The sequence below is a fragment of the Vicia villosa genome, linkage group LG1 (genome assembly GCF_029867415.1).
Source record: "Vicia villosa cultivar HV-30 ecotype Madison, WI linkage group LG1, Vvil1.0, whole genome shotgun sequence".
NCBI classification, from domain to species: Eukaryota; Viridiplantae; Streptophyta; class Magnoliopsida; order Fabales; family Fabaceae; genus Vicia; species Vicia villosa.
Window position 1 is genome coordinate 115,241,715 of NC_081180.1, and position 5,523 is coordinate 115,247,237.

A 5,523-nucleotide genomic window follows, 5' to 3' on the forward strand; every position below is an offset into this window, starting at 1 on the left:
CAACTGGGAGCACTGCATCGTGTCCGAACGTCAATTGGAAAGGTGTAGTGTTTGTAGCTTCTTTTGGTGACGTTCGACAAGCCCAGAGTGCTTGGTCCAAAGTTCTATGCCAGCTCTTAGGTTTTTTCCCTATGTGTTTCTTTATGAGACCAATTATTACCTTATTTGCTGCTTCAACTTGTCCATTTTCCTGAGCGTAGTAAGGTGTAGAAGTAAACAACTTGAACCCCATTTCTTTGGCGAATTCTTGCATTTTTCGACCAGTAAACACTGATCCTTGATCTGTGGTTATACTTTCTGGGATTCCATATCTATATATAATGTGTCTTTGAATAAACTCAATCACAGCCTCCTGATCCACATTTGCAAGTGGTATCGCTTCGACCCATTTTGTGAAGTAGTCTATTCCTACTAAGATATATCTTTGACCTTTGGAAGACTTGGGGTGAATTTCCCCAATTAAGTCTAGTGCCCAACCTCTGAAAGGCCATGGTTTTATTATTGAACTTAATTCATTTGCGGGAGCATGTTGAATACCTGCGTGTTCTTGACACTCTTGACACCCTTTTGCAAATTCTATGCAATCTTTTAACATAGAGGGCCAATACATTCCATATCGAAATAAAAGCCATTTCATTTTGTGCCCCGCTTGGTGTGCACCACATGCTCCACTATGTACATTCGAGAGAGCCAAATATGCTTCCGCTTCACCCAGGCATTTTAGCAAAACTCCTTCAGGGGTTTTCTTAAACAATTCATTTCCCATCAGGAAGTATGATAAGGCTCGATACTTTACCTTTCTATCTGTGTCTGTCGAAGGGTCTTTTAAATAGTTCACAATTGGACTCCTCCAATCTGTGTCTGCTAAAGAGTCTATATTTAAAACCTCAAACTCCTCTTTGTTAGCGAAACCTAATTGTGAGTTTTCCAGATCACTTGGAGAAAGCTTCGTGGCCATTGCTTTGCCTCTTACTTCGATCAATTCTTCTAGTTTTTCCTTTGATACCCTGTATCCTGAAGCTAATTGTGCCAAATCATTCGCTTCTTGATTATTCAACCTTGAGACGTGATTTAACTCCACATACTCGAATTTTTTAAGGAGCCTATTTGCTATGACAAAATACATGATCAAATTCTCTTTGATACATTTGTATTCCTTCGTTAGTTGCATACTCACTAGTTCGGAGTCTCCTTTAATTTCGACTTTGGTTGCCCCCAATTCTAACAAAGCCTCAAGTCCAGCGATCAGTGCTTCGTATTCAGCTTCGTTGTTGGAGCATAAGGGACCTTCAATCTTGTACTTGAGCTTTGTTGTAATTCCATCAGGAGAAATTATTAGTATTCCAACGCCGCTTCCTTCTTTATGGGTCGAACCATCGAAGTATAACTTCCAAGGCTTCAATTCTACATATTGTTGAGGGCTCTCAACCACTGCATGGTCAACAATGAAATCTGACACGATTTGTCCTTTCATTGCCTTAAGGGGTTGAAATATTAAAGAGTACTCAGTGAGGGCCAACGCCCACTTGCCAATTCGACTATACAATATTGGTTTTGATAGCATATGTTTAATAACATCACAATGAGACGAAACATAAACATCAACTAGCTTTATATAATACTTGAGTTTGATACAAGAGAAATATAAACAAAGGCAGAGTTTTTCTATTGCGCTATACCTAGTCTCTGCATCATTGAGTACTCTACTTAAGTAATAAATGGCTCTTTCGATGCCATTGTCGTCTTCTTGAGCTAACATGCTACCTATTGTATTATCTGAAGCTGAAATATATAGGCGCATGTGCTTCTTCCCATTTGGGAGAGACAATATTGGTGGATGCATCAAGTATTGCTTGATTTTTTCGAAAGCTTCTTGATGTTCAGCATGCCATTCAAACCTTCCTTGCTTGAGTCGAAGTAAGGGGGAAAAGGCTTACGTGCGTCCACTCAGGTTAGAGATAAATCTTTTTAAGAAGTTTATCATTCCTAGTAAAGATTGTATTTCTTTCTTCGTTGATGGAGGCTTTGTTTCCATAATAGCCTTTGTTTTATTCTGATTAATTTCTATTCCCTTTTTGTGGACCACGAAGCCCAGGAAATCTCCAGCCTGCACAAAGAAAGCACATTTAAGGGGGTTCATCTTTAAGCCATGTTTTCTCATTCTTTCGAATGATTGGCTCAGATGGTCCAGATGACTGTGATCTGAAACAGATTTTACAACAATGTCATCTATGTATACTTGCATGAAAGTTTCTATAAAATCATGGAATATGGAATTCATTGCTCTTTGATAAGTTGCTCCAGCGTTTTTCAGACCAAAAGGCATTACAACCCATTCGTAGGTGCCTATTGCCCCTGGGCAACGAAAAGCTGTTTTGGACGCATCTTCTTCTGCAATGAAGATCTGGTTATACCCAGAATATCCATCCAACATACTTAAATATTCGAAGCCTGCGGCTGAATCTACTAGCATTTCTGCCACAGGCATGGGATATTCATCCTTAGGAGTTGCTGCATTCAGATCACAAAAATATATGCATACTCTTAATGAACCGTTCTTTTTAATAACCGGCACAATATTAGCAATCCATTCAACATACCTTGTAGTTTTGATGAACTTGCAACGTAGAAGTCTCTCGACCTCTGCTTTGATCTTCGAATGAATCTCTGGTGCGAACCTCCTAGGAGTTTGCTTGATGGGATTTTTCCCTTCCTTTATAGGCAGCTTTAATTCGACCAAATCTCTCCCTAAACCAGGCATCTCGTCGTAATCCCATGCGAATCAATCTTTGTTTTCCTTCAATAACGTAATGACTCTAGATTTCAAAGCTGGCTCTAATTTTGCACTGACGTATGTTACCCTCTTCTGGTCTTCATCTCCAAGATTTACTTCTTCGAGTGGATCTTGGGCTAACATCTTTATATTTGACGCCATTGGGTCTTTCTCGAATCCCAAGGGTTCTTCATCATAGATCGTGTCCAGACTTTGACTCGCCTCTTCACCTGAGATCTTTTCAACTTGAACTCTGTCTTCAGGAGATTGAGGGATCAAATGTATCCCAGAACTCGTCGTTTTTGCCTCTCTTTGAATTGCATCGACAGTCATGTTTAATAATTCGGCTTCGAGAGCCGTTTTTATTTTATTCTCGGCTATGTAAGCCGAAATCCTTTCGAAGAAGGATGACTCGGACATCATCAACATCGTCATCCCAGCCTGTTGGCCGTATTTTTGGCAAATGCTCCATTGGTGCGGTATCTTCTGGACCGTCCATTATTTCTCTATTCCATTGGAACCCATTTGGGTGTAAAGACAAATAGTATAAATCATTCTTATTTGGGGTGTATATATCTTCCGCAGCATGGCAAGGCCCTATGTTTGCCAAGTTCCTATCGAAACTGGTTTTGTTGACTTGATTAACTTCAGCCATGTAGTAACTCTGATCTCCTTCGATGTTTTCTACTATACCATCTTCCCTCCAAATGGTTAATCTTTGATGCATTTTCGAAGGCACTGCAGCAACTCCATGGATCCACTCTCTTCCTAGCAAAAGATTGTAATTCGCTTTTGCTGGTATCGCCATGAACATCGTTGGCCTTGTGACCGAACCCACAGTTAAATTCACTTGAATGACTCCTAAAGTTTGCCCTATTTTGCCTTCATAGTTAAACAAAACCATGTTATGTGGCCTTATATCAGTATCGAACATACCAATTCTCTTCAGCATGTACTGGGGCAATAGGTTCACTGCTGCCCCCCCCCCCATCCACTAGGACTTTGTTAATGCCAACATTTTCAATCTTAGCCCTTATGTAGAGTGGTTTTAGGCGGTTTCTCATACCTTCATCAGGCCTCTCGAAGAAGGCATTATGCTCTTCGACTGCCCCATTGTTTAGCACATAGTAACACACAGGTCTGTGTCTTGCCATCTCTTCTGCATCAGCTTCCTCACAATCTTCAGCTTCTGCCTCTTAGTTAAACTCATGAGGGAGTACTAACACAACATTGCAATTGAACTTTATAGACGATACTCCGTCTGAGTCGAAATCATTTGTCATCCTATCGTCTTCTTTCCAAGGGCTGGAATGCATCTTTTCTTCTTCCTTCTCATTTTCAGAATCGAACAACTTGCGTTCCACCAGAGGTTTACTTGTCCTTGCCCCCTGCGTTGGGATTTTGTTGCTACTAGACTCTCCAATCTCCTTTTGTTTATATTCTCTCTGGGCCTTCTTCATCCTCTGGTGTCTTCTCCATTGGGATCTAGACATAGGATTTTTGCCCTTATAATTCTCCAACCTGTACATCTCTCGATTTGAAGTCTGGAATTGCTTCCTATATGCCATTGCAGTTCTTCCCCCTTGGTCCCAACTTCGCCATTTGTTGGTTCTAACACCAACTTGCATCCATCTATCCCTGTGTATGTCTGCAGGGATTTTGAATGTGACCCTTCGAGCTCTAGGGTGGGGGCTGTCAGGCTTCTTCGATGGGGTGCGGTTATCGAACACATACATGTTGGGACGGAGCCCCTGAGTCTCTTGACCCATGTAGAAATATACTCTTTCGAATGATCGCGCTAGTAGTTCGTCATAGACTGCTCCACATCTGGGACACAATACAACCTCAGTGTTTTCTTTATGACATCTGACCAAGAAACCTACTAAGCTTTCTTCAGTCCTTGGGTATACCTTCAGTAATAGGTTTCCTCCTCTCCATGGTTGTTCCATTCTTTCTCGTAGGTCCCTCTCAAAGTTAGCTTGAACCCTTCGATTCAGCATAATCGAACATCTTGGGCACATTAGCATTTTTCCACCATTTTTCTCATGACAATTCCAGAGATAATCTTTCAAACTTTCCCCTCTCGGTGGGATTTCCATGTTTCCTTTCTCCCTTATCAGCCAATTTTTTAGTTCTTCTATTTCAGATAAAGGCCGCCTAACATTGACCATGTTAACAACTGCTGGAGGGGCTTCAGAGATCTGTATCTGCTGAAGTTTCGCTCTGAGGTCTTCAGTGGCCTCGCTAGTTTTCCCTTTCAGATCTTCAGTTATCTCTGCATCAAATGATTCTTCAATATCAGCATTGAAGACTGTATTGTCATTTAGGCTTTCAGTAGCCTGCTTTCCAGTTGAAATTATCTCCGATTCAGCAACATCAGTTTCAGACACTTCTACCATGTTGACGTCCAGTGGTTCACACAGGTTAGTGTCAGCAACATTCAAAGGGTCTGTGTCAACCTTCATATGATTCTTTGTTTTATCAGCGAATTTCAGACGTCCATCCTTGATAGCATTCTGAATTAGATCCCTGAAAAGAAAACATTGTGAGGTTTTATGGCCTAAAAAACCATGATATTTACAAAAGCCTCGCTTTTTCCGTTGTTCTAACGGAGGAACTTTGGAATTAGGAGGCACTATCATCTGGCCATCTTTTACTAACAAATCGAATATTTCGTCACATTTAGTGACGTCAAATGTATAAGTTTTCTTAGGAAATCTATCGCTTTTATCATTCTCAACTGGATTTTT